This window comes from Staurois parvus, unplaced genomic scaffold (genome assembly GCF_062004578.1).
Source record: "Staurois parvus isolate SC_StPar_1 unplaced genomic scaffold, SC_StPar_1.0 ptg000287l, whole genome shotgun sequence".
NCBI classification, from domain to species: domain Eukaryota; kingdom Metazoa; phylum Chordata; class Amphibia; order Anura; family Ranidae; genus Staurois; species Staurois parvus.
In genome coordinates this window covers 21,537,450-21,561,076 of record NW_028318083.1, presented here as the reverse complement: position 1 = coordinate 21,561,076, position 23,627 = coordinate 21,537,450, and positions in this window count along the sequence as shown.

Below are 23,627 nucleotides of genomic sequence, written 5' to 3'. Positions count from 1 at the left end.
AGGTCGGCTTATAAATTGAAGACATCCTGTAAGGACGTTATTCCACTGCACAGCTTGGTGTCATCTGCAAAGACTGAAATGGGATTTTTAATACTAGACCTTATATCGTTTATAAATATATTTAAAAGTAAGGGTCCCAACACTGACCCTTGGGGTACACCACTGACATCCCTAGACCATTCACAGTATGAATCATTAACCACTGCTCTCTGAATACGATCTTTTAGCCAGTTTTCTATCCATTTACATTTTTCCACTTTTAGACTTTACCTTACACATTAGCCATGTGCGGGGAACTGTGTCAAACTCTTTTGCAAAATCCATGTTTACCACATCCACCGATACCCCTCTGTCCAAAGTTTTGCTAACCTCCATCATTCCACTAAAATAATCAGTGAGTTTTTCCACTAGAAAATAATGCTAGTATCAGACGGGCTCATGCTTTTTTCTACTGGTAGCTAACAGCCCCTATATAATTTTGGTATGATGGAAGATGTGATCTATTGACCAAATACTGTACACGCAAGTTTTGAACCATAGTTTCCATTTTCCCATATCTGTATGGCCAACATTGTAAATAACCAATTCTATTTACAGATGGGTTGGCAGGCCACTGATGAGAAGAGGATCTATAGGTTCTCTTGCTGCTTTATTAGATGTCTTGTTAATATGCCCAACTTTTTTGGAAATGTAAAAGACTCCTGAATTGAACATCTTCCTTGCAGTTGGATAGTCCTACAAAACATTTATCCAGGACTTACAACTCCTGAAACAGATTGCTAATTGGTCAATTCTTCCTATTTTGACATGCCTGAAATGTCATTGGGCTCCCTTTAGGCAGTGTGGAGCAAACAGGTGATCTTTGAGAACTTCTTAAGGATAATCTAATTACAGTGGTTGCCTGAGACACTAACTCCCTTCAGAGAGTTCCTATAACACCAGTTCACACCGTTACCATTAAAGAATGATATTGTACAAATAGTGACACTAGATGCTGGCACTGTACAACTTGTAGCATCATTGACTATTAACAGAATCCTTTTTACTTCAGTGACTGACTGTGCAAAATGTACTAAGCATTAATTCTGCATAGGAAAAGCAATCAATATATAGTTATATATATTGTATATGAATACAGTGACATGCATATAATTTAAAGCTACGTCAAAAGAATCATGATTCTGAATTTAGTATCACTAATATGGCCAGTCTTTTGGTGGTCTGCCCAGTATTGACCTTATGTTTTACCAACTCTCTGTGGGTAATTCTCAGTCTGTATTCTACCTGCTCTTTCTCATTGTCTGTTTACTCATTCACTATACTGTATGTTTCCACCTTTCTACATCTGCATCTCATGTGCTTTTTGCTTGTGGCTCTACCCTCACCAGCCAGGGCTGCATTGTCAAAGCTTGGTCTGTTTATATGGGGTTTGATTTGCTTTTGCCCTCATTTATTTATTTATTTATTTCAGGTACTTATATAGCACTGTCAATTTGCGCAGCGCTTTACACATATATTTTGAACATTCACATCAGTCCCTAACCCTCAAGGAGTGTACAATCTAAGGTCCCTAACTCACATTCATACATATACTAGGGCCAATTTAGACAGGAACCAATTAATCCACCAGCAAGTCTTTCGAGTGTGGTAGGAAACCGGAGCACCTGGAGGAAACCCACACAAGCACAGGGAGAACATGCAAACTCCATGCAGGAGGCATAATGGTCAGGAATTGAACCCATGAGCCATTTACTGCAAGGCAGACGTGCTAGACACTAAGCCACTGTGCCACCACTCATGACCTGTGATTCCTGATTTGTCCTGTACAATTGTTCAGGGCCACTGCAAGGATTTTTGTCTACGCAGGCGAAGGTGCATTTTGGTGCCCCTCCTCAACTGTCCTCCCGCCACCCCCCCCCTCCACAATGCAACCCCCACCTATTTAATGCTGCTCAGAACTCTGGGCTTCAACAACATGGCAGCCTCTGGTCATAAGAAAAAGGAATAATGTTGGAAGAAATTTACAGTGCACACTCATTTTGGTATCATAATTATTAATGTGGAATGGATGTTTCTTGCTAAAAAAACATTATTTTTAATCAAATTGTTATGGGTAAAGTTCTGTTTTATTATTTATCTTCAGTTTACATATTTAAATTTTAGGCCCCATTCACATATAGGCGATTTGAATTCTGCCCGCAACTCTAAATCGCAGCAAAATGCACAAAACATGCAACACAGCATGTTTTTGCTGTGATAATTACAAAACAAAATGTGCAAGAATTGTGGCATAATGTGTGTGTAAAATTGCACCTGGCTCAGTGTCAAAATTTGGCCCCTGGCCTTCTTTTGCACGACAAATAGTGTAGGCAAATCTAAGGCTTTCAAAGGACAGCATGTCCCCAAATCTCAAAGGGGGTCTCTTAACTCTGATGTGTTGGCCCGTTTCCAGGACATTCAGCTGGAGTGGAGCTAAGGAAGGGCCATCAACAAGGACCAAGTAGTTGTCATCAAGGCCGGAAGGCCCAGCAGGAGTTACTCAGTGGACAAACAGGGTCCCAATGGAGAGGTCACCAGACTACGTACATTAACACTGAGATGTGCTGGTGAAAGTATTTGGGAAAGCCCCTCTTTTTTTTTGTTTAACAGTTGGGCCAAATCAGACCACCCACCTTTTTCTTGCTTTGTGCACTGCTGCACAGTCATGTTGGAACAGGAAGGGGCCATCCCCAAACTGTTCCCACAAAGTTGAGAGCATGAAATTGTCCAAAATGTCTTGGTATTGCTGAAACCTTAAGAGTTCCCTTTACTGGAACTAATGGGCCAAGCCCAACCCCTGAAAAACAACCCCACACCATAATCCCCCCTCCACCAAACTTTACACTTGGCACAATGCAGTCAGGCAAGTACCATTTGGCAACTACCAAACCCAGACATGTCCATCAGATTGCCAGACAGAGAAGCATCATTTGTCACTCCAGAGAACACGTCTCCACTGCTCTAGAGTCCAGTGGCGGTGTGCTTTACACCACTGCATCTGATGCTTTGCATTGCACTTGGTGATGTAAGGCTTGGATGCAGCTGCTCAGCCATGGAAACCCATTCCATGAAGCTCTCTACATATGGTTGTTGTACTACTCTGAAGGCCACACGAAGTTTGCAGGTCTTTGCAGCTATTGGCTCTGCAGATAGTTGGCGACTTCTGCGCTCTGTGCGCTTCAGCATGCGCCGACCCTGCTCTGTCATTTTACATGGCCTACCACCTCGTGGTTGAGTTGCTGTTGTTCCCAGTTGCTTCCACTTTGTTATAATACCACTAACACTAACAGTTGACTGTGGAATATTTAGTAGCAAGGAAATTTCATGGATAGATTTATTACACAGGTGGCAACCTATCAGGCTTGAATTCACTGAGCTCCTGAGAGCAACCCATTCTTTCACAAATGTTTGTAGAAGCAGTCTGCATGCCTAAGTGCTTGATTTTATACACCTTTGGCAATGGAGGTGATTGGAACACCTGAACCCAATGATTTGGAGGGGGTGTCCCAATACTTTTGGCAATATAGTGTATATGCCTTATATAGAGTTTGAAAACAACTTTTTTTTCTATACTTACTGTATATATTTTTGATATTGAATAGTGTAGGTAAATCTATTGTGTATGACTTATGGTAACTGTGTGAGTCTGTGATTAAGGTCATGTTACTGCAGGTCAAGCTGGATGACTTAACAGGTTGGGACTCTATAGCCTCCACTTGGTTCTGGAGGACTATGGGAACCTTCCAGAAGCCAGTAGGTGGAAGAGATGAAGACCTAATCTGCATGGTTGTGGGAGTCTAATCAATCTCAGGTTTAGAGGCCCTAGTAGAGTAGTGGACCAGCCCATAAATTTAGGATAGTCAGGCTGACTGGGGACTCAGGTGGAAGATGGAGTACTGAAGAGACTGCTGGTGGCCTTGGAGGGGTCCCCTAGGTTGGGGGAAGGGGGGTGGCCTCCAGGCTGGACTCGGGCTGACTCAGGAGGATCCATTCAGCAGTACTGCATGAACAGGATCAAGGACTTGGAGCAGTGGGAGCAACGAGGACAGTGATTAGTACATCAGCACACCCTGGTATTCACAAGGGGAGAGACTTCCACATGTAGCAAGCTTTCAAAGGACAACACTGTACTTAATTCTTTCTCCTTGTCCTGGGAGATCTTCAGAGCAGCCAGGTTGGCTGACAGTGTCTGCAGGCTGTGGAGCTGGGAGCAGTTCTACAGGGAGGAGGAGACATCTCTGTAGTTTACAAGAAGCTAAGTTGATTTCAGATGGGCTGCGAGCTCCTCACCCATATAGGGCTGTTGCTACTGATTCACAATGACTGATGGCTTTCAAGGAAAAGAACAGTCCGGGATCTGTTTTTGTAAATAGGAAGGAGGTTGTCCCCCTGCTTTGATTCGTTGGGCATCCCAAAATCTCTATTATTATTAATTTATTTCAGGTACTTATATAGCACTGTCCATTTACACTGCACTTTACACATATATATTGTACATTCACATCAGTCCCTAACACTCAAGGGGTGTACAATCTAAGGTCCCTAACCTACATTCACATACTAGGGCCAATTTAGACAGGAGCCAATTAACCTACCAGCATGTCTTTGGAGTGCGGGAGGAAACCAGAGTACCTGGAGGAAACCCACACCAGCACAGGGAGAACATGCAAACTCCAGGCAGGTGGTGCTGTGGCTGGGATTCAAACCAATGACCCTAGTACTGCCAGGCAGAAGTGCTAACCATTTACCCACTGTTAATCATCCTTTAGAGGGTCTGGCGTTCATGGATAATATTGCTCTGGATAAGTAGGCAACCTGGTTTGGCCAATGTGCAGCAAATTAGGAGGATGCAGCATATAGGAGACAGGAAATATGTTGCTTTGTTCAAATATTGAAAATTATTCTGCTCCTATCCCTTAAAAGAAAAAAAAAAAACAAGCTCATGGACTGCTCACTGACTGTGGATGAAAGTGTGGAAAATGCATATTGCCTGGCTGTGCAGAGCTTAGGGGTACCAAGAAACACAGCAACACTCTCAAGGGTAGCACTACATAAATCATTTACTCATTCCTATCCACATAATCTACGCAAGTCATTCCAACCCCCCACCCCCTCCCCAATCACCTGAAATTGACTGCTCCACCAAAGATAGTCAAATCCAAGTAATAACATGATACATAAGTCTCTATTTTAAAGAAACACAGTAACTGTAAAAATTATGGAATACATAACTCAAACGACTTGTCTGTTTAGCGACATAAATCCAGGAAAATGATATAAATGTACTTTGATCATGATACCTGTGCATGAAACTTCAAGCCCAAGGGCTCGTACTTGTCTAATTTCCACAATATAATTTACCTTGGCGCAGAAAAGGCTGTGATGAAAAAAAGCTATTTCAACACTACAGCACAAGCACATTTATCATCAGCTCCTATGTGCTCAGTAATACAAGCTCACCACTTTCCAACTTCTCAGTTACAAATCATGAATTGGTACAGCTCAGAGACCCTGTAGAAACTCACTGATTTCAATGTATCCTGGCTCCTGCAGAGATCTAATTTTCTTGAAAAATGTGTATTTGTCACTAGAGAAATAAAACATAACCTTTTTTCATCAGAAGGCAGATACAATTTAAGGGTGTATGAAATGGAAACCCCAGGAATGAAATTGGCAGGCAGACTAGAAGAGATTTTTTAAATTTTTCTGAATTTAAGGTGAAGCAGATTGTAAAATAAATTCCCTGTTGGTTTGAGTAAAACATATGTATTAAAAGTAAATGACAAAGCAGTTTCATTAGATGTTTATCTAAGACAGCTTTAAACCGTATTTGAGATTGAAGACAACTGAATTTCTTTACCAAAGCTTGCTGCTTAATATAATAGCTAAAATTAATATACCTATTTATATAAGCAAACCAAACAATTAGAGATACCCTATATAGCCATTGTTATTGTTGGTCATGAGTCCTAAGCTTAGTCTATTGTGAACCTTTTTAACTGGTTTTGGTTTTGTTCCCACTCTCTGTCCTATGTTTTATTGTTCCTTGCTATTCGAATGTGATTACCTTGGGAGTTTAGGTAAAAATTGCATGAACTTTTCTAGAGTCATTTCCTTAGCATTTGGGTTTGGATATATGAATTTGGACAAATATATACTGTATCTTGTTACTTAGAAATGTGCCATGGCTTCTGCTGGGGAATAATTTTGTCAAATGTACCTGCCTTATTTTTCCTGTGCAAATCAGAGGATTTATGTTATGTTTTGTATATTAACTAGATATGTGTGGTTTGATTAGTTACAAATTGAAATTCGGATGAATGTTGCGTTATTCAGAGATTCAGATGTATCCAAATCTCTGCATCACAAAAGTAATGAATTTCAACTAATCCAAAATAAATTATAATGAAAACAACAAATACATTTGTATTTGTTTCTTTCATTTGGATGACATGATGGGATAGTTTGTTCCTTTTGTTACTGTTTGAGGCATCTGAAATAACGTAACTACATAACGAATGATCCAAATTGATTCTGATCCTAGTGAGAGTAGGGTGGATATTCTAATAAGATTCTTTATGTACTAGGGTTGAACTTGGGAGATCACATGTTTAATTTGTATATGCATGGCCCTACAAACAAAGTCAGTTGGCAATGAAAAAATTAATTCAACTTAATTATATAACGGAATAATATGTATTAATTAATTACCTTAAAATTAATATAGCCAATCTTCTGAAATAACAGAATAACAGAACTTCTGAAAATGCAAATCAATTCAGAAATATAATTATATACTCTCTCAAAAAAATGAATTGTTCCAAAAAAGAACCATTCTAACATAACGATTATGTCAAAACAAAATGATTTACTTACTGAATGAAACTGAAACTTAACAAATTTTTATGTTGTCTCTAGTATAATTGTCACTATGGGGAAAAATATTGTTTTCAGGTAATTGAATGTGAGTGAAACCTGTAATGATAGTTTAACAGAATAGGTAATTGGCTAGTAAGGGGGACCTCTAGCATCTGGTTTGTTAAGCCAGTTCCCGGTCATAAAGGGGGTCCCACAGGGTTCACAGCTTTTCATAAACAGTGGTCTGAAACCCCACACCAGTTTGATCAGTTCTAAAGTACATTAACTTCATGGGTTCCACTTCTCCGGTCATTAGCTTAGATAGGACTAATCAATTCTTGACACTGCAAAGGCCTCTTGATATCCTGGTTACAGGTGTGGTTTTCATGTGGTCGCCACCCACATCTGAGACAAGTGTCTTGGTTGGTGCACTGAAGGGACCTTTTAGGTCACTGCCAACAAATGACCTACTGCAACCAACTACCACCACTCCTACCCTGAACCAGCTTCTAAGCAGAATTGCCCCAGGCATTGGCTGAGCTTCTAAGAGTAGAATGCGCAATTCCTCTAAAAACAGTTCAGCATATTTTAAAGCCCTTTGTTGTTATCTGACAGTTATATAACGTCAACTCTTTACTACATCGTTTTCAAGGCCAGCTCTTTCCACATAAAGTGCTAACAAGTAACAGGGAAAATGTGATAATTGTACATTCCAGCTCTTGGCTACATAATTTTCTCTATTAGGGTGACAGTCCAAATTTAACATGGTAACTTAATGTACAGCCATTGTATCCCAATCCTGGGTATTAAGAGGGGTGGGGTGTACTTGGTGATACCACACCATGATTGCTGCTATGCTACGAGGGTCTCAAGCCCTGACAAGAGGGTTCATCCGAGGAGTCTACATTAGTTCTGTCTCTCATTTCTATCCTTACTGCCCAACTTAACAGGCTAATCAAGACCTTGCCACCAAATTAGTGAAACAAGCCAGAAGGCAGAGTAGACCCTTGCTCTAGGCATAACGGTCAGACAGGGAGTAACTGTAACTTGAGTTTACAAGTGCAAAGTTAGAAGCAATAATGTAAAACAGGCTCATGCAAAGAAAAAAGTAAGGGACATGCATATCCTGCAAAATAATAAAAAATGGGTTCAGGATGGCAAAGAACATAGACACTTCACAACAATGGCTCTAAAACTCGGGGTAAGCTTGAATACCATAGTCTCTTTAATACTCCTTAACAACGCAGAGTGTAGCTGAAAATCACTACTTCAGTAGAACAGTTCACAATACAACAACATATTTGTTATTATCCTCATAAACAGCGTCCGTCACGGTGAGGACCAGGATAATTTTGGTAACACAGGTAAACACCTGAAGGGATCTAAGCCCCAAGGACAAAGCTTCAGCTCACTAGAACTGGAATACTCTGGCAGCAGTTGGGGAGGGTTGCCCATAGTAGACTGGTCTTCTGGAGAAGCTGCATGCTTTTAGGTTATGGCCCAGCTTCCAGTTCACCAGTCAAAGATCTGTGAGCCCACTGAGAGGGGGCACTGTGCAACATTATAAAGCGTATTGAGTCTCACCATTCTTTGAAGAACTCTATTTCAAAGCAGGGTCTCTGGTGTAAAGCCATAAGAAACTAGAAGTGCTTCCACGTCAACTGGAAGGTGGTCTTGGCAGTTGAGTTGCGTGTTGGTAGAGTGGTCCATCATAACTAAAATGTTAAGGCATCCACCTTCTGACTTTTCAAGTGTAAGAAAGTTGACAGTCCACACTTCCAGTGGGCTGGTCATGTGCCAAATCAGAGGTGGAAACTGGGCATCAGTCCCATTTGACACTGGTTACCAAGTAAACATTTTGTGGACACTCCAGTGTTCTGCTTACATGTGCATTCTTTTAGGTACAGGGAGGCCTCTTGAGGTCTCTCGATGAGGTCTAGCTTGTGAATGCAGAATTCAGGCTTTGTTGGACAGACTGGCCAACATTACCCCTGTAGCCAGCCTGTCCTAAATAGGGGATACTATCTAAATTTAGTCCTACTGGGTGGTAGATGGCTTAGTCTATATGCTCATTTGTTTTTCCTGTCAGTGGAAACTGCTGTTTCCCACTGCTGCCAGTAGATGTCACTGGTGCAGTACCTCTGGCAATAGTATGAGAAATTACAGCAGAACTATGTTAAGAATATTTATATTTCCTTCAGCCAACCAGTAGAAGGTTCACAGTCACTAATGCATGCTGGATGAGAGTATAAACATTTGGTGAGGGCCAGGTGGTATCTTTCTTCCCCCCTGGCTGTGGCCTGGGGAGGTTGTGTGAAGAGTAGCTGTGTGATTAGGCCTAAGCCTTATAGGACTGTACATGTGCTTGGAGCAGAAGGAGACTGCTTATCCATTGTCCCAATGCTTGAAGCCCTGGGCTGAGGGAGCCTCGCAGAGGAGAGGATAGGGTGACTTCTGCTATGGAGTACAAGAAATTACTCTACTGTTTGAGATTCTATGAAGGAGGAACTGCCAGAAAGGCTGAAAAAGCATCAAGATAGAGTCACTGAGGCTACTGCTGCTGGGAAAGATATGGTTGCTAATGAATTTGGATGCTACTGAAAAAGAATGGGTGCTGGATTCAGCATAAAGAACCTTTTCATGTACTGGAGTTTGTTGTTGTACTACTGAGTACGCAGTCCAGTAATGGGTGTTCTAATCTCCCTACCCTTCTCTTCCTGGAGTTTAGATGTGGGTTATTAAACTCCTTTCTTCACCTAATAGTGACTGGCACCCGTCTGTTCATGTTCACATTTTCCACTATTTTCTCAGAGATCCACACACTGAGGTGCAATATAAGTCCACCCTGTTTCTGGGGATACCACCAACCATGCTTCCTGGGGATCAGTGGGGTGCTACACTCCAGAGTGCCATCTTTAGCTGTTTGGAGATTCACCAAGGGATTATTATCCTCCAGAGCTGGAACTTGGCTCTTGTATGGTACGCTGCAAAGTATTCAGTGACTGTCCACACCAACACTTCAGCTTGACCTTTTCCTGGAACCTTGTATTTGTGAGAGTATGGCCCCCAGGCCCTCAGTACTGGCATCAGTTCTCAACTGGGATAAAATGGAGAAGTCAGTAAAGGCCATCATGGGAGCTGACATTAGTTGCTGCTTCATGAACTCAGACACCTCCTGTTGTTCTGATCCTTATTCCACTTTTATGTGGCCCCTCTTTTGTTTTTCCCCTTGTAGGAGCATTTAAATCAGAGTAGAGTGATGTGTGTGGTACTTGTTGCAACGCTGGTAATATACTGCCAGACATGGAAAGGTTCTGACTTCAGTCAATTTGGACCCTTATTTAAGTACACCTTGTCTGGCAATGGCAAGTTCTACGAACTCAATATCATACATAAATAGATGGCACTTATTCAGTTTGAACTTCAGGCCAACACAGAAGACATTGGTCTTTGAACATGGCAGAAAACACCGCTACATTGTCTATATATATCAGGATACTATTCAGAATCATGTTCCATCATCCTCTGGGATGTGTCAGGCATTTTGTTCAGCCTGATAGACATCCTTTTAAACTGTCACAACCCTATGGGAGCAATGAAAGTGGTCTTGGGTGTGGAGAAAAATTGTCCTGTGCCTCCTGTCACTAGCTGCAGGCACAACTGTGTTTACTATGAATTAGTTTGTGAATGAACAGGAGCCACTGTACAGAGCACTTTCTGTTCATTCAATCTCCAGTGCAGCTAAGGCTGAAGAGAAAGGGACTGGGGAATTTATGTCCTCGGTCTCTTTCTCTGTCTCAAAGGTGAGACATCACGGGCTTGTGTAGAACCCTGATATTTCACCAAAGCCCTCCAGCATTATGAAAAAATAAATTAAAAAAATAGAAAAAAATTAATCAAAAATGTTTAAAAATATTTAAAATATGTAAAAAAAAAAGAAAAAAAAATATGGACTCACATGGGTTCTCTGGTCCATACAGTGTGAATGAGCAGTTTGTACCGCTTGGCCATACAACACTTAGGCATTAACTATCTTGTCAAGAGAATCCTGGGCATCTGCTGGGATTTGCAGGATTGTCCTTTTCGCTTCCTGCGGACATAATACAGAAGATGACCAGAGACTGCGGACACAGTACAGGAGATGACCAGAGACTGCGGACACAGTACAGGAGATGACCAGAGACTGCGGACACAGTACAGGAGATGACCAGAGACTGTGGACACAGTACAGGAGATAACCAGAGACTGCGGACACAGTACAGGGGATGACCAGAGACTGCAGACATAGTACAGGAGATGACCAGAGACTGCGGACATAGTACAGGAGATGACCAGAGACTGCGGACACAGTACAGGAGATGATCAGAGACTGCGGACACAGTACAGGAGATGACCAGAGACTGCGGACATAGTACAGGAGATGACCAGAGACTGCAGACATACTACAGGAGATGACCAGAGACTGCGGACATAGTACAGGAGATGACCAGAGACTGCAGACATAGTACAGGAGATGACCAGAGACTGCAGACACAGTACAGAGATATATCCATATCCATATAGTATGACGCGTCAGCCAGTTGGTCATCCAGGGTTCCATCGTTGTGGACTCAGATGCTATATGGTTTGAACACCTTTGTTCATTGTGATGTGCTTGTGTTTTATATGTCCATTGTGAGTATGATACCTATTTTTTTATTCTTTCAATAAATATTTTAAACGATAATGCACTAGGCCGGTGCACCCTCTTTTTGTTTTTCTTTTGCATACTACAAGGGATGACCAGAGACTGCGGACATAGTACAGGGGATGACCAAAGACTGCAGACCTAGTACAGGGGATGACAAGAGACTGCGGACACAGTACAGGAGATGACCAGAGACTGCGGGCATACTACAGGAGATGATCAGAGACTGCGGACATAGTACAGGAGATGACCAGAGACTGTGGACACAGTACAGGGGATGACCAGAGACTGCAGACACAGTACAGAAGATGACCAGCAACTGTGGACCCAGTACAGGAGATGACCAGAGACTGCAGACACAGTACAGGAGATGACCAGAGACTGTGGACACAGTACAGGGGATGACCAGAGACTGCAGACACAGTACAGAAGATGACCAGAGACTGCAGACCCAGTACAGGAGATGACCAGAGACTGCGGACCCAGTACAGGAGATGACCAGAGACTGTGGACACAGTAAAGGAGATGACCAGAGACTGCGGACACAGTACAGGAGATGACCAGAGACTGCAAACACAGTACAGAGGATGACCAGAGACTGCCTGTGTTTTATATGTCCATTGTGAGTATGATACTTACTTTTTTATTCTTTCAATAAATATTTTAAACGATAATGCACTAGGCCGGTGCACCCTCTTTTTGTTTTTCTTTTGCATACTACAAGGGATGACCAGAGACTGCGGACATAATACGGAGGATGACCAGAGACTGGGGATCCAGTACAGGGGATGACCAGAGACTGCAGACCAAGTACAGGGGATGCTCAACACTGCGGACCTAGCAGAGGGAGGGGGGGGAGTGGGTACCCAAATTTGACAGGTATCCGCTCCCACTTCTGCAGAGTTGTCCTCCCTCCCCATCTTTTGGGACACGTGACAGGTCCCAGAAGATTGCCAGACCATTCAGAAAGCGCAGCGCTTCTCACGCATGCGCAGTGTGCACCCGGCTGTGAAGCCGCAAGCTGTCACAGCTGGGTGCCCACACTAAAGATACCAGTGGCTCTGAGGAAGAGGCAAGTCCTCGAAACGCGTCAGCCTTTTGGATGTCTAAACTCCCTATTGCGGACTGTTACTCAGCGCGGTGTTGACCCAGCTGTTCTTTATGATGTGCCTTGACTATATTGTCGTTTGTGAGTACAACACCTACTTTATTATTTATTATTTATTTTTTATTAAACATTTTTTATGGTAATGCACTAGGCCTGTGCGCCCTCTCTTTGTTCTTTCCCCATTCAGTATATTTGGATTCCCCCGGTCCATTTGAGGGCAGCAAGGTGAGCATGTTCCAGAACATTCCTTATGTGGTTGTAGCCTGCATCGAGTCCATCCCCAAGCGCAGGAGCATTTGTGTTTGCTGGTACTAAAGATACCAGCCCTGGGAGAGAAGATGGTGAGAACAACGCTGGATTGAGGAACAGGTAGGACCGAGGAGCACAGAAGAGCCGAGCGGCCAGCCCGGTATTCTAACATGGCGGCGGCGGGAATTTCGGGCCGGCCACTCCACATTCGCTCCATAAGATGCACAGACATTTTCCCCCACTTTTTTTGGGGAAAAAAGTGCATCTTATGGAGCGAAACATATGGAACATTTCAGGGGACATTTCACGTTCAATAATAATTGTAAGCAGGAGACATACAGTAGAGGGGCTGAATCTCCCTATTGGGGACAGACAACAGTAAAAACCTAATTGGTGTTTTAATACGTCTCCGCACTATCCAAAACTAAAAAATAGTTTTTCCTTTAGTGATATTTTAAGTAAATACAAAATATCTTTCTAAATGTCAAATATTGAATGAAAATAGTATAAAAAAAATCACACACATATATAAATACCCTTCTTCCACCAATAAATCAGACAATGTTGTATTTTTTATTGGTGGAAGAAGGGTATTTATATATGTATGTGACTTCTGATACTATTTTCATTCAATATATGACATTTAGCCTGGGTTCACACTGATGCGATGCGGCCCATCACATGTGATTCGCACAGGAACCGCACCGCATTCCTGTGCAAATCACATGAGACCTTAGATTGTACGCCCCTTGAGGGTTAGGGACTGATGTGAATGTACAATATATATGTAAAAGCGCTGCGTAAATTGACGGCGCTATATAAGTAACTGAAATAAATAAATACATTTTTGTGTGGTGCAATTTGAGTCATACATTTTGTATGGCTCAAATCGCACCTCATCCGCACCACAAAATTGCAGGACCCTTTTTTTTGTCCGCACAAAAATTCCCAGATGGTCAGTCCGCCCCTGCATCTAACATAATATCCACAGATCTTTATTTTTAGCCATGTGACTGTAATTTTCACATCTCATTGGATTCCGCTAAATTTCCTTTTTTTAAAAAAATATGGATTCCTTTTCCTGTTGCTTTAGCTTTATTCATTAGAGACAAAGGGGTCAATTCACTAAGAGATAAATACCCCATGAACTTTTGAGTTAACCCCGTCAACCCTAAGGGTAAAAGAAATCTTAAAGCCTAAGTAAAGTTTTACAACTTTGACATGTGTTAGTAACACCGTACATATCATCACAACTACTTTGTACATCCAGGTGGATTATACCTTGTTTTTTTCAGGACAAATTGGGCTGTCATTTGGCGGTAAATGGTAATGGGTATCTCCTGTTTTTTTTATTATTATCAAAGGAAAGCTGGCCCAAAATATTAAAAAAAATATATATTTTTTAAATTTAGCTGTGTGTTTCTTGTTATTGCCATAACCTACCACCAAAGAACAACCCAAAATAAAGTTTCCAGCTCTTGACAATCGCAGAGATACCATATATGTGTATGTTATTTGTTGTTTGTACCTGTACTACAGAAACAATAGTGTGCATTTTGTTTTTTGTTTTTTTACCTAAAACACACTGACAATAACTGACACTCAGACCAATTAAAAAAAACACTAACCCTGGCACTGAACTAGATCAAACCTTGATCTAGGTATTTTTTCTATATTTTTTCTTTTATTTCTTAATATTTAGTTATTTATCCTTTTTTTTTTACAAAGTTTTTTTTCCTCTTAATTTTGATTAAAAAAAACAATATTTTTGACTTTTTGCTATTAAACATGTCCAGTAAAAAAATGTAAATCAAATTTCATCATAATTTTAGGCCAAAATGTATTCTGCTACATGTCTTTGCTAAAAAAAAATCCCAATACGTGTAAATAATCCCAATACGTGAAAGTTATAGTGAAAGTTATAGTGTTTACAAATGGCTGTATATATACTGGTATTTTTTTTTCTTTTTAATTTTTACTAGTAATGACGGCGATCAGCGACTAATAATGGCACTGCGGCGGGCATTGTGACACTGGAAGTAACTGACTTGGTGTCAATGACAACCCCAGTAACACCAATACAGGGATCAGTGCTAATAAAAAGCACTGACACTTTACTAATGGCACTGGGCAGGAAGGGGTTAATGTGTGGGGTGATCAAAGGGCTATGTGTTAGGGCTTTCAACTGTAAGCACTTCTATGCAGAGCAATGCAAATCAGTGTGCAGGAGCTGACAGGGGAGAGATCTGTGTTGTTCACATACAGTTCTCTCCCTTCATCAGTAATGCTCCGCGATCACCAAGTGCCGGCGAGTAATGACCATCCGGGACCCAGTGATTGACAGCCGAGGCAGCGAATAGTGGTGCGGCAGAGGCGGACTGACCATTTAGCCACTCGGGTACTGCCCGAGAGCCCGGGGTCAGTAGAGGGCCCCATGAGATGCTCCTGGTACCTTTCATAGGCTTTTTAGGGTGTGGTTTGATTGTGGGCAAGGACACAGGGGCCCCACACTCGGGCACTGCCCAAGGGTCCGGGAAGTAGGGGGCCCCATGAGATGCCCCTGGTACCTTTCATAGGCTTTTTAGGGTGTGGTTTGAGTGTGGGCAAGGACACAGGGGCCCCATTATTTCCTATTGCCCGAGGGCCCCATGAGTTGTCAGTCCGCTCCTGCGGTGCAGGTAGGGCCCCCTACCTGGAAATGCTAAATCGCGTATATATACGTGATTTTGCGCACCCCTGCTGCCCTCTAGCAGTATATCTAGCAGTATAGGGCGGCAGGAAAGCGGTCAATGATTTATCTCATGTTTGTTTTGCAGTATTTATCTCACTATTTTAACAAATGTGCGGTATTTGCCTCACATTCGATATTTTACTTTGATGAATTGACTCTTATATTATCTCATATGATATTTCTGAAAAATGAGTCACATAACCGTCACATCGCATGCGGTAACCTTTAGTGAATTGACCCCTTAGTTATCAAAATAGTTACAAAAGCAAAACACATACAAAACGACTCAAATCTATTGATGTTTATGATATTGTAATATCGCAGTTCATTGATTTGCTGATACCAATTTTGATTTGCCTGACATGAGTTCATATGAATCCCTCAAGAAACATAACACAGTTCTCACTTATTTGTGAATTAGGATAATAATCCTGTGCCTCTGCTACTCGATTCTCCACTGGGACACACACTCATTTTCTTCTGACTGGGAACTTACAGGGGAACAGCCCAGTGTATCAAATGAATTAAGCAGCATTTCTTTCCAGGAAACCTGATTACATTGGGATCTCTTTGAATCTTTCAGTATTAACTACAATTCCTAATATTCCGTTCTATAAAAATCAGAAAGCCACCATTATGAAACCCTTCAGAACAATAAATCAGTATCTGTATTATTGTCAAAAAAAGCAGTAATAAGTCTTTTTCTTAAAGGTTAAGTTCACCTTTTTGACAAAAATAATAAATGGATATTTTTGTGCAGGTAAAATGATGTGCATTTATTATTTTTGTCTGCAGGAGCCTGGAAAGCATTGCACCGGCGATCAGTAGACCGCTGATGCCATGCAGGTCTCCTACAGACCTGTCAGAATATCTGCTTCCCGTATGAGATGTATGGTCAAACAGATATTCTGACAAGAAGCTTCAATGAACTACCACAGTGCTCCACAGGACCATGGTAGTTCACTGAAATCTACAAGTTGACATCCGCTAAGGCTGCCAGGACTTGTAGGCACTCATTCACAGTGCAGAGCCCCACATGGCCACGCTGTTTTCAAATCTGACAGATAGTATGGGGAAACGTCTCCCTGTATTATCTGTCAGAGCGAGGGGGGAAGCGGGGGCAGCAGCTATGGGAACATGTTGCATGTTCCACCCTAAAAACGGGTGGAACATGTAACATGTTCTAAAGGTGAACTTCTCACCCCACCGTTCTATAGCAGATATACTGCTACAGGGCAGCAGGGGTGTGCAAAATCATGTATACATGATACCCACGCTGCCATTTAGGCCACGGCTGTGAATCACTGGGTACCAACTAGGCTCTGCACATAAAAAATTGCAACACCCACCATTTTATTCTTTCTTTGCTTAAAAATAATGTTTGGGGGTTCTAAGTCATTTTCTAGCAAAAAAATGCAGATTTTTACATGTATGAGAGAAATGTCAGAATTGGCCTGTGGTCAAGTGCTTACGTGGGTTAACTATGCTTAATCACCAGGGAATATTACATTAAAGCGTATATAAACCCACATACTAAATTTATATTTTGCAGTGTAGCTGTTCTTCGACGTGACATATTTTTTCAGGCTTTTTCCTTTATTTCATCTGGTGAGTCTGCCAGTAAGACACTTCCTGTCCTAAAGTGACAATGATCACTCACCATATTGAATGAAGGAACAACTTAGGACAAAATGTTTGTTGTTACTACCAGGGGCGGACTGACCATTTGGAAACTTGGGCACTGCCCAAGGGCCCGGGGTCAGTAGGGGGCCCCATTGATGTCCCTGGTACCTTTTTCATTGGCTTTTTTGAGTTTTAGCAAGGACACAGGGGCCCCATGATCCCCTATTGCCCGGGGGCCCCATGAGTTGTCAGTCCGCCCCTGGGTACTACAGAACACCTCCTATCTTCTCAACTCCATAATATGGAGGGTCTATAGTTCACTGAGAGTAACCATGGCCGATATGATTGTTTGGGATAAGACTGCAAAGTGCACTGGGACAGGACAGCACTAAATTTTCTGAACAGGTCTTCTTTATGCTTATTAAACAGACGTAACAAAACTTTTTTAATGATATACTGTGCCCCGCAGACCAAAAAAAGAAAGAAATTATTTAAAAAATATTATTCGGGCTTCAAATAAACTTTAAGTCAGTTATGCCAACCAGAGGAGTCTGAAGCACACTCATGTTCATTATGTGCATCTGAGAAGGTAAAGAAGAGCTCCACCCAAAAGGGGAAGTTCCACTTTAGGGACTGGTCCCCCACTCCCCATTAAGGATTGGCTCCTTTGGTAAATGTCAATTTCGGCAGCCTAGGTCAGTGGTTGGCAAGCCGCGGCTCGCGAGCCACATGCGGCTCTTTGCACACTTTAATGCGGCTCTTCTGTGTGCCGGGCGCCCGCTCCCCTCCCTCCTCTCGGGCGGCCGCCCCAAAAGTCAGGACTCTCTAGCCCAGCAATGGGCAAACTACGGCCCGCATACGGCCCGGCGGACCTTTTAATCCGGCCCGCGGAGCGTGGCAAACATTGGCTGTCAGGATGTAGGCGGGGCAGCGTGACGAACTCCTCTCCTCTCACAGTCCGCCCTGAAGACCGGAACGGCGCAGGAACACGGCGAGAGGAACGCGCGGAGCAAAGGTAAGTGAATTGACACAATATGGGGAATGAATTACTATAGGGGGGATGAATTACTATAGGGGGGATGAATTACTATATGGGGGATGAATTACTATGGGGGATGAATTACTATATGGGGGATTAATTACTATGGGGGATGAATTACTATATGGGGGATGAATTACTATGGGGGATGAATTACTATATGGGGGATGAATTACTATGGGGGATGAATTACTATATGGGGGATGAATTACTATGGGGGATGAATTACTATATGGGGGATGAATTACTATGGGGGATGAATTACTATATGGGGGATGAATTACTATGGGGGATGAATTACTATATGGGGATGAATTACTATGGGGGATGAATTACTATATGGGGGATGAATTACTATGGGGGATGAATTACTATATGGGGGATGTATTTTCAGTTTTAAAAATGTGGCTCTCAAAATAAATTTCAATCGTGGTTTTGGCGAGATTTGGCTCAGTTGAAAAAAAAGGTTGCCCACCACTGGCCTAGGTGATCAGTAGCAGTAGTTGTCCTCCCCCTTCCCTCCCCGTAGTCTTCTGGGACAGGTGACAGGTCCAAGAAGACTATGGGACCATTCACAAAGCGCAGCGCTACTTTTGCATGCACAGTGAAGCTTCAAGTTGTCACAGCTGGGTGCCCACACTGAAGATGTTGGTGCCGGGAACACAGGACGGCCGGTGAAACTGGCTGCGGAGGGGACATCGCAGGATTGAGAGACAGGAAAGTGTCCATTTTTTAAAAGTCAGCAGCTACAGTTTGTGTAGCTGCTTACTTTTATTTTTTTTATTTTCACTGGAACTCCGCTTTAAATCCTGGTCCAGAGCATATTTTAGCAGTCATTTCCAGTCACAATGTGGTTTTCATGGGCGTGAAATACACACTGAATTTCCCTGCAGTGATTTGCAATTCCCTCTATTCCTACAAAGCCTAAACCAAGGTGTAGCCCTTTTGCATTTCTCCATTATGTATTCATTCTACATTTGGGAGGATCAGTGTGATAAGCATGACACTAAAGTTTTGTTTTGCAATTGCTCCAGAAGCTGTGTAGAACTGGACGTGCTGTTCAGGACATATTACCAGCATATGATTCATTAGTCTGAAAACATAAAACTTACATATAAATGTATGAGCAACAGTTCCACTGGATGTTGTGAGTTACTGAAAGACGGTGCTTCATTTTTTGGAATTCCTCCAGTTTCCATCTTCCATTGACCTAGAGTGTGATAGTAAGCTTTTATGAAAATAATCTCCATAAAATTTCTTATCTAGTAATGTTTAATAACATGTGGTCCAGCAGACACTGTCAGGCTCAGCTAAAGACTTGAAGACAACTCTGGTCTACTTTGTTTTTCATTTTCACAGAACTGAGTCAGAACTGAGTCAGGGCAAAAACTGTAAAGTCTGGGGGATTGTCACACTATGAATTCAGTTTTGTATTACTATTACCTGACCTTACCAGTGCTTCAATAAAAAAATATTCACATAAATATAAATGTGCAAGATCAAGGGATTAACAAATATTCACTCCAAATTAAAGAAATTCAAAACTAGATAAAATAGTTCTAAATAATGAGCTTCCAAGTGCCACATCCCGAAAAAAAGTGTCGGACAAGAATTGTACGGCCAGACTGGTGGATTTTTTAGGCACAGTGAGAGACCAAACTATCATGGTAAAAAGTAATAATTTTAATAGTAATAATAATAGTAGGCATAAAAATCATAACAGACAGAATAAAATATGAAATCCAGGACCAGGGGCGGACTGACAACTCATAGGACCCCCAGGCAATAGGGGATCATGGGGCCTTTGTGTCCTCGCCCACACTCAAACCACACCCAAAAAAGCCTATGAAAGGTATCAGGGACATCTCATGGGGTCCCCTACTGACCCCGGCCCTCGGGCAGTGCCCGAGTTCCCCAATGGTCAGTCTGCCCCTGTCAAGAACCCCCTAACAGGGAGGGGAATAGTTCCTGGCATTGCCCTTTGCATCTTATGTGGTACATATAACCTTGTAAAAGAGTTCTTCTTCTCAAAGAGTATCACTCTACAATAAGAAATGGTCAATATGCTTTGCATGTGCTGGCTTATTCAGGGCCATGACTTCTGCGTAAAGGGAAGCAGTACTAATTGGAAAGTGACAGTCAGTGATAACCAGTCTGGGGGGGCGGACATAGGGGACTCAAATGTAGATCACTCAGGCAATAAACCAGGGAGCCAATCAGCATGTATCTAGAATCAATAATCATAAATTGTTCCCACATATAGCCAGAATGATATAAATTGAAAATGTGGAAGCTAATAGAAGTCCACGGCAAAGATGTAGCCAAAGAAGCGTGGTTAGGCTCCTGTGGCCAAGCAGCAATAGGGGAACGACCTGACAGATAAACAATATATGCTCCAGTCCCACCAAACAACCATGCAATGGTATGTTTTGGAAGTAGAGGCCACTAACAATATCAGCTTGCACCTGATGCCCATGGAGAGCCCCTTAGATCCACAATCTTATAAGTAGCTGCATCTCATGCCTATGTCTACCTTTGAGTGCCCCAAACTAGTACCCCCAGCACCCCAATCACAGCCGGCCACGTGTGTGTACCGCCGCCCGTTGCCGTTTATGTCTAAAATTGTTACTTTTTAACATGATAGTTTGGTCTCTCACTTTGCCTAAAAAATCCACCAGTCTGGCCATACAATTCCTGTCTGGCACTTTTTTCTAGATAAAATAGTAAACTTGTTGAAAGCAAATGCAAAGATATCAAGTATATTCCAATGGAAAAGTTATTATGACATATAGGCGGTGATTTACTAAAGAGGAAAAGACAGTTCTCTTTGCATGGAGTTTTCCCCAGAGCTTAATAAATGATTTGAAGCTCTGCTGACTTCCATCTTCCAGTCATGTGCAAGCAAAAAGCAGTTTTTTTTATTTCCCTTGCATGGGTATCCTTTACAAAGTGAAATTTCACCTCATTCACTGAGCTCTGGGGAAAACTCCAATGCAAAATGCATTTTCACTTGTGAAGTGAACAGTGTATTTGCCTTTAGTAAATTAATCTCTTTGAGTTTGTCCTTGAAGACCATTAAGTATCAGTATGACCTTTCAGAGTTGTTTTTACAAATTGCATTAGTGCTTCCCAGTGTGATATGGAACTGGATGCAAAAAAAAAGAAAACTTTCCTTGAATGGTCCTAAAAAAAGTGGACTCACAAAAGCTGCATGTACCCCTGCCAGGTTTAGGCAACAGACATGCTGATAGGATAATGGGATCCTGTCTAAATTGACCCTAGTATATATATGTATGAATGTAAGTTAGGGATGTTAGATTGTACGTCCCTTGAGGGTTAGGGACTGATGTAAATGTACTATATATGTAAAGCGCAGCATAAATTGATGGCGCTATATAAGTACCTGTAATAAATAAATAATAAATACCAGACTGCACATGGAACAAACCTGTTGATTTTCTTGTAGAATTCTTACCTGTATACCATTGTATTTGCTAACCATGTTCATGGCATCGTCATATCCCTAGGTCCTTGCATCTTCAATTCAGTACATTTTTAACTGATGGCTCACTTTCACTTTTCTCTTTGGTATGGACGAAATCTATAAAGCTCTCTTCTACTGTTACCTTCCCTTTAACAATGATGACATAGTGCAGGGGTATTGAATTAAAATTCACCGAGGTCCGGGCAGTAAAATTTTCATGCATCAGAGGTTCGAATCTCATGTAGGCATTACTGTCCTCTGCCCCCCACTCCATGTTACTGTCCTCAACCAATCCACATTACAGTTCTCAGCCCCCCACTTTAATGTCCTCAGTCTCCACACACCACAGTCCTTAGCCCCCCACTTACTGTTGTCAGTGTTCCCACCCCATTTTAATGCTCACAGCCTCTAGCCCCTCACATTTCAGGCATCAGCTCCTCCACTTTAATTTTAATGTCTTCAACCCCCCCCCCCACACTACTATCCTCAGTTCCCCCACATTACTGTTCTAAGCCCCCCACATTCAGTCCTCAGCCCCAACATCACATTCATTCCTGAGTTCCTCTTCACATCAGGCCCCCTTCACACTAATCTCCTTAGCCGCTTTATCTTCGCCCCCCCCATCCCTACTGTCCTACCTTACACAGGCAGTGATTGATTGCTAGGACTGTCCTTCATCCTAGCAACCAATCACCTGCTTGTTAACCTCGGGCAGCTCCTGCTCTCCATCCAGAACTGTCCTGTCTCTCTCTCTCAGCTCTGTGAGGATGACCGCGAGAGGGCTGGGGGAAGAAAAGGCTCCTAAATGGCAGGACCGCATGGGTCCAGATGGGGCAGTGACTTAGTCCGCATCCAGACCGCGCTCTGCCATTTAGCGATGCCTGAAATAGAGTATAATTTGACCAATTTGCTCTTAATTGCAGCTGACCAAAGTAGAATCAAAAAGCAATGAAAAATGTTGCTTTTCTTTCTGCTAAAAAAGTGGCGGGAACAGTGCTACTCAGTAAATTGATTAATTTGTTTTGATTTTCTTTTTTCAGACAAGAAATTGACATTTGAGGATGATTTACTAAAACCGGAGAGTGCAAAATCTGGTGCACCTGTGCATGGTATCCAATCAGCTTCTAACTTTAGCTTATTCACTTGGGCTTTGACAAAAAAAAAAACCTGGAAGCTGACTTCTATTTCTGTGCAGAACTTCAGCAGATTTTGTAAGCTCCAATTTTAGTAAGTCAACCACTTCTGATGAGTTTCAGTTTTTTCACTTAATCACATTGTAATGACATATTACTTCACTGATGTCTAGAAGTATACTGGAATGTGGCTTGCCAATGACATCTTCAGAGTTTCTAAGTACAACACTTTTGCGCCAAACAATATAGTATGCAAAACAGATTTTATATTTCAATCTTTTTATTGAATGGATCAAACATACAGACCAACAATACCAACAAATGAGAGATATAGAACTTTTAGGACAATATTCACTTGTGAAGATAGGTGACATTGACATTGCACAGACATAGCTTGCATAATAGATTTTAAAACATTTTTCCACTTTTGTTTTTATTAGCAACTTTCTCCAGTGACTGCCAATTTCTTTTCTATCTTTCAAGTTTTTTTCCTTCAATTTTCACTTGAAATACCATTGGAGATATTTTGCAAATTTGCATGTAGGGATACAAACATTCAGATGTTTCCAAAGACAGAAACCTATTTGGGGTCAGGTAATGCAAAGTGTATGAAAGCAAAAGTTTTTTGAATAAAACAACCATATATGATCCATGCTTTTACCACTAGATTCATTTT